A 13,976-nucleotide genomic window follows, 5' to 3' on the forward strand; every position below is an offset into this window, starting at 1 on the left:
CTTGGAGCCAGTCAACAAACAAATTATGAGTTCTGCTTTTGATCTTTATCGTAAGCCAGAGCAGTGCAGCCAAAGGCCAAACACAAATTGATTCTCTGCAACAACAAGGCCTGATCGATAAGGAAGTTATGCTGGTTTTCAACACCATCCTGCCACTGATAAAATCTCAACTGAACCTTAGCCACGAGTGCAGTGACATTCAAAAACGTAACATTTGCAGACAAACATCTAAATCTGTTTGCGCTATGTGCTGACAGCTTTCTCGTTTGTCATCTTTAACTGAAAGTCAATGTGGAGCAGATGGTGCAGTTAAAAGATGCCCCCTAATCCTCTCCCAGGAAGAGGGTTAGGGAGATGGGGGATGGGGTGGCGTATAAGGTGATTTCAGTCCAAGATTGTAAAAGAAACTTGTTTCCCACAAAGCTTTATTGTTGCTTTCCACCTTAACAGAGAGTTCAAAGAGCCGCCTGAGGTGAAGCTGGTTATCATCTGCAGGGTGGGTCATTGAGGTAAATCCTTTATTAGTCACAGCTCATAAGCTAGATAAATAGACGGGGGAAACTGTACACGCAAACTTGTTTACGCTGTCTCGGTGTTCTAAACCAACCTCATAAGCATTTTTATGCTGTCAATCAAAGATGACATTTGTTCAATTATTTATTTCAACTTTTTCCCTCGAGGACCAATTAACGTCAGTTTAATACATCAGATGGTTCCAATAGCAACTTGTATTTTTGTTAATTCATCCGAAACATATCTCTAGTGACTAAGGATACTACAAAGAAAAATATAATATAATATAATCCCAACACCTCATCAGAATTAGTTTCATTTCTAGGATTAGGTATTAACAGCTATTCGTAAATCTGTGTCTAAATTCCTTCCTAAATTCTCTGAAACAATTGGCCATCAAACACTTGATTTGTTAAAGATGTCACTATTAAAACACTGCTAAGGACTTTAGCTTTAGAATAACCTCCAAAAAATACAGTTTTAAGGAGGAAAAACAATATATTAAATGTAATTCCTAATCTTTTCTACCTTACTTTGCTTTGTTTATATGCATACAAGTAGAATTGTCTGTGTTTGGAGGATACAACAATCCTCAACATCTGCGCAAACTTCGAGAGAACATTGTTGGAAAAATATAATCAGATTCTTTATTACTCCCCAAATTACAAACTGTCTATTGTAAAATGAGACCATGCTGGAGAAAACGTGGGGCAGGAAATGGAGACCACCACCATGTATTTTGACTATATCCGGAAATTGTACAGTTTTGGTGAAATACCCGTATGGTGATTGTCACAATTCTGGGCTTTGTTTTTCTACTTTGGTAATATTACAGCAGATACTGTGTTAGGAGAAGACAGGTATCTGCTGAAAATTCTTCTAGCAGCTATTAAAAAGGCTTTTACAAAGAGATGACACACAATAGAACCACCATCACAAGATGGATGGTTGAAAATTGAGACTGAAATGTATGATATGGAACTGTTAACTCACAGGCTAAGAGCTCAAGAGGAGCAACGTCATGAGAAGTGAAGAAATGGACAATGTTTACACGTCAACGATAACACAAGATAAAAACACCTGAATGTTTCTCAAGATTTATCATGCTTTTGAGAGGACAGAGCAAACGAGACCTTTATATATTTTTCATTTCTGTATATGTGTTCTGTCTGTGGTGAAAAGGCAATGAATAAAGTTTTAAAAATCATTAAATGTTGTTATGTCAATACTTTTTTTGTGAAAAATGATGTGGTTCAATTGTAACATTAAATCAGCATTTTGTGTGTAATGTCAGATATTTTCTACTATATATTGTAGCTACTCCTCATGTAAAACAGATAACAGCTAACATTACCTTTGTCAGTTAGCTACTCAATGCTTATGCCTGGCAAATACTCGGTGTACATTTATATTTAGCAGCAACTATTTTCTAGATAAGAATTACGAAAACTAGTTTATGTGGGAAAAAAGCATGATGTGTTGGTGGTAATAAGCGCTAATCTTAACACAGTTAACCTTTTGATTAGGAAAAAACTCAACAGCAATGTCTCCTTCCAGAAATCATGACCGGGTTACTCATGATAATCCACAGTCCTTGCTGTGAGCAGTTTCACGAAGGAACTTTTATCTTTCTACCGAACCAGCCCCACCCGTATCTCCGTGTAGCGTAGCGAGCGTGTGTTAGCGAGCGTGTGTTAACAAGCTTGGGTTAGCTAGCTAGTTCAGCTCTGCCGAGAAGTTATCTCGCACGCTTCTTCCATTTTTCTGGTTTTCAAATAAAACTTTAATTCAGACAATACAAATGAATCGCATGTTTTCCACACGATGACCCAACTCACTCATCATCATCATCACCTGTATTTAGACAGTCACATGTCAGGATTCATCAGAGGGACTGATGTAATACGTGTGGCAAAACAGCAAATAACTCTCCTGTTACATTGATACTCATCTTGCGAAACTAATCCTTACAAATCTTATTGAATTCCCTTTGAATTGATCAATCGCAGCTTGAGCCATTAATCAAAGAAACCAATAGGATCTTTGTAGAAGAAACAACTCCTGCCCCAAACAAAGCCATACAGCTTTGGTTCCTCTTTCTTTGTCTCCAAAGCTGTTTACCACCGTCTGCTCTCTGTCTGGACTCTGTCTGCATTCCTGTTCGCAAACATTCACTTGTATGTGCTCACACCCAGACTGATGTAACAGTGATTTGAATGCCTGAGTGATGTTTTGTTTTTTCTGTGTTTCACGATCGCACAGTGCTTCCACCGGCCCTCAGTATACCATAACATACCTCCAGCCATTCAGAAAGGTAAACAAACTGGAGATCTACGTATGTATTTTATCTCTAACGTTGACAATCCGGTCCCCTCTTCTTTTTATTACTTGGTCATGATGCATCCTGCAGAGAAACCTGGACAGCAAACTGCTATCAAGAGCCGAAACAGGGAGAGAAGGAAAATGGATACAGTTGTGTGTTAGGTTGGGCATGACTTGTATGTATTAAAGTTTAGTATAAGAGTTGATCCATGTTGTTCATTTTGATGCATATGTTTTGCAATTCCTCGCTCATTTTGCAACCAGGGTCTGTGGTGGAGGGGCACACTGTGTGATTTATGTCTCAGTGTTGCACATGACCCTGATTAACAAGATCTCTTTCACTCTGTGGTCTTGCCAATGCTTATAAGAAATCACCCTTCTGTGAAATGGTGCGCCAGCTGAACAGTTTGTTCCACCAGTAGCTACCGCCTGACACATATTATGTCCACTGGTGACACTCATGTCAACTTCAGTGGTAAACGATCAAGATTCAGAATAAACTCATTGACACGTGATTTAAAGAGGCTGATCTACTCAATTGTTAGCTCATGCAGAGACATTGATCAGTGGGCCGGTCGATAAGGATCAATGAGTCCGATGGCTTGGGGTCTTTGGGGTCACCCTGCAATCACACAAAAAAGCAACGCATCAGGACTAACAGTGGACATTACACAATGCAAGTCAAACCAAGGTTTATTGTCATCATTTGATGAGGTGATAATTAACTGTTGAGTGATTGTGGAAGGGCGTATGATTGTTGTAGGAATGACTTCTGGAGGCTGCTGACAGGATTTAAACAACCTATTTGACCGAACAGCTGCTGCCAAACCTCATGCAATGGAAAAATACATTGGTAATATTAAAGCATTTCTATGGGTCCAATGGCTTCGGCTGAATTCAGACATGACGCTGACGTAAGGCCGAGATAGCTCTGACAGTGTGTGGATGTGTCTGTGCCGAAGGACCTTTCCAGCGCTGCTGACGATAAAGAAGGACAAAGTCTCCCTGTCATGTGTTTCACTGTGTGTTTCTGTATGTGGGTTTGTGTGTGTGTGTGTGTGTGAAAGTGGATAAGTGTATAACACAGAGAGCAGGCCTGTTTGCATCAGAACGGTGCACAAACTGGCTTGTTTTACTTACGTCACAGGGAAGTGGCTGTAAAAGCGTGTAAATGTGGATTACATCATGCGGTCATAGTCGATCCACAGAGAGCCTGTTATCAGCACAGCACAGACAGGGCTGTGCTCTCAATGCAAATAGCGTGCCCTCAAAGCCCCCTGTTAACCTGTCTGCACTTCTGCAGGAATGAATGGTTACTGGGAGGTGTTTCCACGGGTTTACAAAGTGCCCCCTCTTTTGTTTCCTATCTGTCTCTCTCTTTGATCCGAGCCTTAACAGTTTGGGGGAATTTAAAGCAATAGAAACCAATCTCAAGTAATTGATTCAAGTTAAAGGAAAGCTCCAACAGCACCACCAACAATGAATGTATCCTACTGACAACTATTGTCTGCAGATCAAAAGGTTTCTCATGTTCTTGTGTGACTCTGCAATGTTTTTTTTCTCTGTGAATTGGCTCATTTGAATTTTGAAATGTCCTTAAACTTCCTCTTTGTCATTTGAAGGGAACAAAAAGCAAAGCAGTCGCACCTCGGGCCAGACGGTAAAAAGACATATTGTTGTTGCACGCTCCTGCACAAAGATCCTAGCGCACCACAAGCTTGCTTATCTTCTTTGTAGGTCAAAGGTGATGGCGCTACATTCCCTTCGCTATCATTTTTGTGATACATACATTCCACTCACTATCAGACTTTAAAGACTTTAAAAGCCTTTTTGTCCTGTTTATAAAGACAACACAGTGAATCTTATCAGTGTGTCACACATTTTGTATTTAAAAAAAAGAGATCTGTCTGTGTTCAGAGGTCATACATTCATCAGACGCCAGCAGACTGTTGGACAGAGACAGAAATTGCCTCTGTGACACTAAGTTGAAAGGAATGCTTGGTATGCGAGAGACACCATTGTAGAAACCCTGCAATTGTTTATCAGTTGGTACTTAAACCTCCACTCCACACACAACAGGCCTTTCTTGGGAGACAGGTTTTCAGGGAAAAGGTATCGGCGTGCCCATCAACCCAGCCTTTGTTCGTCAAATGATCCTCACATGCTCTCCTCTTTTGCAATGCAAAATGAATGCTTAAGTTATTCTGGTCATGCATAATCATAGTGACTCACTCAGCAACTACGTCTCATGTGGTTTTGACCACTGTCATTTAAAGGGCCATTCAACAGATTTTCATCTATTTTAAAATGAACCCAAATCATCTATTCAACAACCTGAAGATGGACTTTGTTTTCACTCTCAGTTTAGCCTGGCAAGTGAAATGTTTACGTCATGAGCCCCATGCTTGAATCGGCAGGGAGACGGTTTTAAAATACATCAGTGCCAGGCAGTTATTTGATCATCAAACCACACCAATAAGATTGAAAAATTATTATTTTATTAAATTATTTAACTGACAATGGACCAAGATTGCCATCCCATAGAGCCACATTTGTAGTGCGGCTTAAACATAACTGGTGTTTTCTACTGCGCCATTTATTAATTAATCAGGTTCACTTTGCTTTGAGATGGCTTTTTTAAGCACTTGGGAGCAACAGAAACAAACCTTGTAAAATTGATCTAGTAAACGTGTTTGTGCACAGTTGATCATTTACACATCCAGCTGTAAATGATTCATGTTTCAGGTGACCTGATGAATAGAAGTCCAATAATTACTTTCACTTCTGATCTAGTTTAGTCGCCACCATCTCCTGTGAGAAGCATTAATTAATTCAGCTCTATGTTCCCTTAGCATCTATGTTCCCTCAGCTCAATGTTCCCTCAGCTCTATGTTCCCTCAGCTCTATGTTCCCTCAGCTCTATGTTACCTCAGCTCTATGTTCCCTCAGCTCTATGTTACCTCAGCTCTATGTTACCTCAGCTCTATGTTACCTCAGCTCTATGTTTCCTCAGCTCTATGTTCCCTCAGCTCTATGTTCCCTCAGCTCTATGTTACCTCAGCTCTATGTTACCTCAGCTCTATGTTACCTCAGCTCTATGTTCTCTCAGCTCTATGTTCCCTCAGCTCTATGTTACCTCAGCTCTATGTTCCCTCAGCTCTATGTTCCCTCAGCTCTATGTTCCCTCAGCTCTATGTTCCCTCAGCTCTATGTTACCTCAGCTCTATGTTCCCTCAGCTCTATGTTACCTCAGCTCTATGTTACCTCAGCTCTATGTTACCTCAGCTCTATGTTTCCTCAGCTCTATGTTCCCTCAGCTCTATGTTCCCTCAGCTCTATGTTACCTCAGCTCTATGTTACCTCAGCTCTATGTTCCCTCAGCTCTATGTTCCCTCAGCTCTATGTTTCCTCAGCTCTATGTTCCCTCAGCTCTATGTTCCCTCAGCTCTATGTTCCCTCAGCTCTATGTTCCCACAGCTCTATGTTCCCTCAGCTCTCACTCAGCTCTATGTTCCCACAGCTCTATGTTCCCACAGCTCTATGTTCCCACAGCTCTATGTTCCCTCAGCTCTATGTTCCCACAGCTCTATGTTCCCTCAGCTCTCACTCAGCTCTATGCAAACCATACTTTGGTGTTTCTTTTTTACCGACTCCAAGGTAGGTATAGTTTTCTAGATGAATATGCCTAACTCTGGGCTAGTATCAGATGGTTATACGTACAATATCTGTATAATTTTATTCCATGTGTCCATCCAGGCAAATTGGTGGATCCAAATGTAATTTTAAAAAAAAAACATATAGGATGTAATTTCTTTATAATTGTCCAAAATAATGTTAAGTGTATGGGTATATTTCCGAGTAGGCCACTGGCTTGTCGATACGTGCGATGCATTGAGCGGGCCGGTCTGACAGAGGCTCCCGGGACACTTTTTACCCCAGTCCGCCCCTGCCCACAGCCCATATGCTCAACCAGCTTTATGTTCCCACAGACCAATGTTCCTACAGTGAAAGTTAAGCGACAAAGAGCAGCAGTGTGTATATTGTGTGAGGCCACGAGACGAGCGTGATACCACGGCAGCTCATATGACCATGTGTGTGGTTCAAAAACAGATTGGTATCCATAACTGCTTCATACCTCCTCACGTGCACCAAGCCCAAGCAGTGCGCACGAGTGTGCGAGCGCTCGTCGTAAAACCTCGAACCTCAAACATCTTTTATAAACACACACTTGGTAGATTGGCGCCTCTGGGAAGCAGCCATGTGTTATGACATAATGCTTATAGAGACATAGTAGAATGTGGTGGCAATTTATAATATCAGCAATACAAATGTATTTTGTTTGTGCTTCTGTTTACATTATGTAAATAATGCAGTAAGCACCACAAAGCGCCGTATACTCCTCACACCACAACCACTTTCTCTTCCCACCTGAACCTCCTGACTCCAGAACTACATCCTCCTCCACTCTGGATACATAATCCCCATAAGCCTTTATAATGCCCCGGACAGAGAGAGCAAGTGAGGATAGTCTGAGCTTAATGACCTTCCAAGCCGATTACAGGCCAGCCACGTTCCACAAACAGCCCCGTGGGGCCTTGCACTCTCCGCCCGCACCGCAGTCACATAGAAAAGAGAGGCGATGAACCCGGATACGCCGATCAGGGCGGCAGTGGAGGTACTTAAGATCAAAGTGAAGCTTTGCTCTTCTTGTTCAGGTGGCCCAGGATATCAGAGGGAGCACTGAGCCGCCACCAGAGGGCAGCAGGGAGGTTCTGTAATTACACAACAGCTGGAGAAAGTGTGTCATGGCCAGTGCACCCTGGTGGGAACGCTCACCTGACCTCGAGACACAAAGTAGCACAGGTAGAGGCAGGCCACCTCAGACCAGTGGTGGAGGAAGTACTCAGATCCTCTACTAAGGTAGTTATACGTTTATACCATAAGATTATTTGTAATCACTAATGTGAAAGCAGAATTTTACTGTTGTAGCTGGATGAGGGGGCTCACACTCTTTTCATTCTGGAATAATCTGCTGAAATAATTTGCAATATTTAGATTTAACTTCATCTAAAAACATCTACAATAGGTCAAATGAAAAAAATTAAAATCTCACAGCCGTGAAGCTGGAACCATGAAATGTTTTACATAAATGTATTTGTAATGATAATAAATCATATGTATATATATATACGTAAATGTGTATATAAATATAATTATATATATTACAAGTTATCAAAAGCTTAAGGTTTCATTGAACGGCGTGCAAGTGGTGTGACGGCTGCATTCCAATATTAACTCATAGTCACAGCGCCACCTATTGGGAAACCATAGCGAGTTGGCCTAGAAATAGAAGAAAATTAACGGAGAAATCACACAAAATTCAAAAATTGGCCGACTTCTGGTACGGTGCAGAGCTTTTATATATATATATATATATATATATATATATATATATATATATATATATATATATATATATATATATATATATATATATGTATATATGTATGTATGTATGTATGTATGTATATATATATATATATATATATATATATATATATATATATATATATATATATATGTATGTATGTATGTATGTGTGTGTATATATATATATATATATATATATATATATATATATATATATATATATATATATATATATATATATATATATATATATATATATATATTCATGAATTATGGATTCATGAATCCAAAAATGTGTTGGATCAGCCACCAAACATGTCGGGAACAAACCTAAAAGAAAAAAGGGCAGGGTGGCAACAATTATATTTTTGTACATGCCTCCAGAGTCAAGTAAAGGTAACATCACTGCAGTTTCAACTCTCCCCTCTGAGAGGCGCTACGGAGCCCTGTATGCCAAAACAAGCAGTTTCTCCCATCCACAGTTCACAGAGCAGTCCAAAACCAAACACCAAGCGTCCTACCTAACAGTACATCGTATATTTTTGATAGTTTGATTACACATTGTTCCTAATTATTTGTCAATTATAAGGCCAAGCAGTGTGCGATATAAGGGGCTTCTCAGGGGTCCAGACCACCGCTGCAGACCACCCAGAAACCTAAATAGCTTAATTTTCGAGGAGGGCTCTTTAAAATTATAAGATCAAAAGATCTTAGACCCCCGACCGCCACCGGTTATCTCTCATTTCATACAGTGAGTCTGGCCATGGGATAAGTACTATATGTGCACTGTCCATAGACTGATACTGTCACACCGACTTTACGTATACAGAGCAACCTCTCACATTAGTCATCCGGTATGTATATATCTATATAGTGATAGATTTAGCCCCTCAATGTTTATGTTCATATTTGACCTTTGTACAGCTTTGTTGTCCTTGTTTTATGTTCATGTACATTGAGAACAATAAAACAAACACCGGCCTCAGGCTCGTCTGGTGTGAAGACAATGCAGGCCAGATATCAAGCGTTGTCCAGTTCCCACGTGCATTCTCGACTTAAAATTTTTCTGGTCTACATAAAGTTCCTGTTGTTGTTATTGTTTTCCCGGTGTGGGTTTTAAACACCCACTAGTGCAAGAAATAGATGTGCATGTGCCCGCTTAAAATGTTCGCAGGACGCAGTTTGCGAAGTGAAGACGCACTCGCGGCTCATCAGAAAGCCGCTGCTCTGACCGCGGGCGCTTGACATTGCTCCACGCTTGTGGCGGGAGCAAGACGGCAGCCACTGTGTGCTGAAACCTTCACATTTAAAGTTCAAGCTCGAGGAACCAGCGCTGGCAGTATTTGATTATCCAGTAAACTCGACTCATTCTTCAGGTGTCAAAGTACTGACGTTCAGATTGTGTACATGTGACCCCTGTCTCCGGTTCACACGAGTGTCCACCAGCTGCAGGGCGATGAAACCATTTCCTGTCCCCACACGCCATCGACCACATGAGATGTCACCATTCGTCGAGTTCTTGTTCCACTATCATGTTTTTCTCTTCCACTGCAAGAGTAGCTGTACAAGCTTTCCAGGGCTGTTGCACACTTATTTGCATTTTTCTCCTTATATATAATTGATGTTATATTGCACATGTGTTCTTTGTCTCAGTGTTATCCTGCATGTTTTTTGTTGTAATAGTTTTTTTTTGTCTATCATTTGATCACTTATGGGGGAAGATTTTTTTATAAAGTACTTCCTAGTCTTGAGCAAGTCGAGTACATTTTAAGGAACTAAAACCTCAAGATTGATTACTACATTACTACATTTCATCATTCCAAGAAGGTGAATGTGTCCATCCAAAGAAGAGCATGTCAAATACAAAACTATTCAATTTCAAAAAGCACAATTATGTTATTTATATTGCGATTTGCTTGTTTTTTACCATCCTCCAATGGTAATATTAGAGTAGGTGGTCACCTATGTGTGACCTAAAAGGATCTTCTTATTGATTCTGAGCCCCATTGGTCACACTCTGCATGTTGACAAGACACTTAACCCCTCGTTGCTCCTCGTTGCTGTGTCTACGGTGTATCCAGCAAAAATGTAAGTCACTTTGGATAAAAGCGTCAGCTAAATGAAATGTAATGTAGGCGAGCCATTCATGGTTTAATGAATCCTTTTATTCAGCTGTTACAGAAAACAGTCACAAGAGGGATTCAACGTCACCCTTGCTGAGCCCCACCCATGGGCGTGGTCGCCAGGCTCACTTGCAGTTGTGGAAGGTGCACATCATAGCAGATATCAGTGTCATGAATTCCCTGAAGTTGACCGCTTTGTCTCCATCGGTGTCCAGACTATTCAGCAGACAGGTCACACCTTCTTGGTTCTTCGCCATCTGCGCAGATCAAGGAATCAACATTAATATTGTTGGAGGCTGTTAAAATGCTGCATTTTGGTCGTTGTCCCTTTTCCAGACAATTTTAGAAGATTTTCAAGCAGTAACATATGGTAGTTGATAGGGCCCAGTGCGCACTACTGATGAAACACACACACACACACACACACACACACACACACACACACACACACACACACACACACACACACGCACACTCCCTTTTTTTTAATGTAAATGAGTTTTTATAGTTTGTTGAATAAGCACATAAATTTCATTACTACCGGCTCACTTTTTTAAATGATCAATGGTATCATTTCAACATTCATAGTCATTATCTTAGATCAGCATTATTTCAAACTCTCTCTCTCAAGTATAATTTTGAAGTGGAAGCTGTCTCTGCATCTGCCAGTACAACATTATGGAATATATTTATGCCCCTGTTTCCAAGAGTGTAATACTTTTTGATAAGTCTCCACGGTAAGTATTTGGGTGCTGATGCGGCAACAGGTTAATGTTGAGACATGCCACAGCGACTGGAGAGACAAAGCTAGATAAAGCTAAATCCACCTTCACAAAATATAGAAAAATGGGCAGCGACAAAGCTGGGGCAGGGGATTGTTCCCATGTCCGCCACGGTTTTAATGACCAAATTTAGTTGCACCAAAACTGGAGGTCACAAACATTTCCAGGTCAAGAATGTTACAGAAGTTTAACATAAAAACACAAAGTTAAAACACCATTTTTTTGTGATGTGTCCAATTTGATGGAAAACAGCTTGAATACCTTCATCACTTTAGGCAACTCCGCCTCCAGCAGCTTCTTGGCCTCACAGTTGTTTAGGGTCTTACTGTCGCCGTCTAAAGCAGCATATGTATCAAAGGTCTTCTTTATGATATCCATGGCTAGCTCAAGCTGGGTCATGTTTGCTTCTTAAAAGGCGGATGAATGCGGAAAAATGGTATACCAACACACCGATCAACAGAGCAGTGAATGGTTTGATACTGGGAGGACTCTTTTTATACCTTTGGTAAAAGGTAGAAAATACAAAAAAAAGCTCAACAGGTTCAGTGTTTGCTAAAGGCGGTGGCACCAACTGTGTTATACAACTGCACCCCAAGAACGCCCAATTTACACATTACCTTACAGCCCACATGGAGCTCCAATTATTAGCTTGCCTATGCAAGGGGAGCTCTTTTCATTAATTAGCCCACAATGAACAACCACGAGAGGAAAGATCAAACTGCGTCAAAGCACAAGAGCGTGTTCACTTTGTGTGGTTTTCTGGCCTGGTTTCTTGGAAACAGTGCTCTGTTACAGTATGTAGAAAATGTACTTTACAGTTTGTAAGATATGGACTGTAAATAACAATGATAGTAATAAGAATGTTTATTTGTATAGCACTTTTTACAGACAAGGGTCACAAAGTGCTGAACGGGGGTCAGGAAAAATAGATTAAAAAAGAGAGTGTTAAGACCAAATTGACAATTACAGGGCCAAACAAAAGATAAAAAAGATAAAAAATATTTTTTTATTATTCATTTTTTCTTCATTTGATTTGACAGTCAGTTGTTGACTTCATACAGATGTTAAAAGAACTGCTGACTACTTCATTACACATGGGACTAAATCATAGCGCAAGTTGGACATTATTGTGACGTACTGGACCTTTGCATGAAGACATTTTCTCAACCTGGACCTTGTTGAATATTAGTTAAATACCCACCGAGGTCGAGGAGCACTAAAACAGAACACTCACCGGCGTCAGATGACATTAATAAGTCATTTGAAACCCTCGGGAGAGCTGTTTCAGTTGAGTGCGGTTTGTGAAACCCTGACTGTAATTTGTCAAACATATTGTGCCTCTCCAATGCAGCAGTAAGTTGGCCGGCCACAACCTTCTCTCGGATTTTGGACCAAAAAAGCAGTTTTGAAATAGGCCTGTAGCTCGAGGGCAAAGCAGAAGGTAATTTTTTTTTAAAAATAACAGCTGGATAGTGGCATGTTTGAAATAGGAAGGGACACTCCCTGCAAACAACGAGGAATTAGAAATCAATGTTATGGCAGGACTAATAATAAGTGTAACTTATTTCCAGCATGGTTCTGGCTGCAATCAATCACACATCAAACACAGTGAGAAATAAACAGTACCATAGTCCCCATATTTGGTATATCCCCTATATTACTGCAGTACGCATTAAGGGGTTGGACTAATATAATGTAATATATGTGCATTTAACGGGGAGACAGCCGAGGCAAAAACATCTTTCATGCGCTTGTCAATTTTTACATTTTTGGGCTATTGTTTTTGCTTCTTTTAGACTCGTGGAAAGAACATGTAGGATTTTATTTTACTAATTAGCATCTGTAGATTTCTATGGAAGCCCGTTTCCAGAATTATGAAACAAAAAGTCATAACTATAAGATAATAAAGTTAAAATTATGAGATAAAAGGTCATAATGAGAAAATGATTCATAACTATGAGATATTAAAGTCAAAATCATGAGACAAAAAGTCCAAATTATAAGATAGTAGTGCGCTTGCGCTTCAGTTGCTTTTTTCCTTCTTGTTGTCAGCGCTGTCTTCACTGGTCACTTTAGCCCCTCGCCAGTGTAACCATACAAACAGTATGAAAACGGTAACTAATAATGTTTTAGCTAAACTAATAATAACATTGCTATTAATGTATCTGTTGCATGTGTTTCTCGAGGGGGGCTACCGGTACGACAGACTCCACGTAGGCAAGTGGCAGGCCGTGCATTTTCTACCTGGGTCTTTTATGGCGTCTGATACATAAATATGCACATGACGGGATGCAGTCGTCATAAACGTACAATGCATGCAGTCCACATGAAGAACAAATTCACTAGAACCAGTCACATTGAGTCACAACGAAACATGACAAAACTATCTAACGAAACAACACTTAAAACTCTGAGCACGAGATCAGAAGGGACAATATTAGTTATATACGATGTTAATTAGAATAGACAATAGTGGTGGCGGGTTTGTGCTCAACTGCAAAGAGAACCGAGCGAGGGTGTGGCTCAGGGAACAGGGATTAGGTTTAATCAGCCTCAGCTAGGGGCTATTCGCGTGTGTGTGTGCTCGCTGTTAAAAAACAGGAGAAACTGTCACGAACGGGTGTGGCAGAACAGAAAGGTGCAGAGTAACGGGCAGTAGGCATGGTCACACAAAAAAGGCACTTTACTTGGTTTACGAAATAGACACAAAAAAGGCAGGAACCCCAAAACAGCAGGACCATTTCACACGATACACACCGGTACTGAATGACGACTACAAATGACAAATGACATATGACATATACGA

This window comes from Clinocottus analis, unplaced genomic scaffold (assembly GCF_023055335.1).
Source record: "Clinocottus analis isolate CAN_PGR_092001 unplaced genomic scaffold, fCliAna1.0.p SCAF_21, whole genome shotgun sequence".
NCBI lineage: Eukaryota > Metazoa > Chordata > Actinopteri > Perciformes > Cottidae > Clinocottus > Clinocottus analis.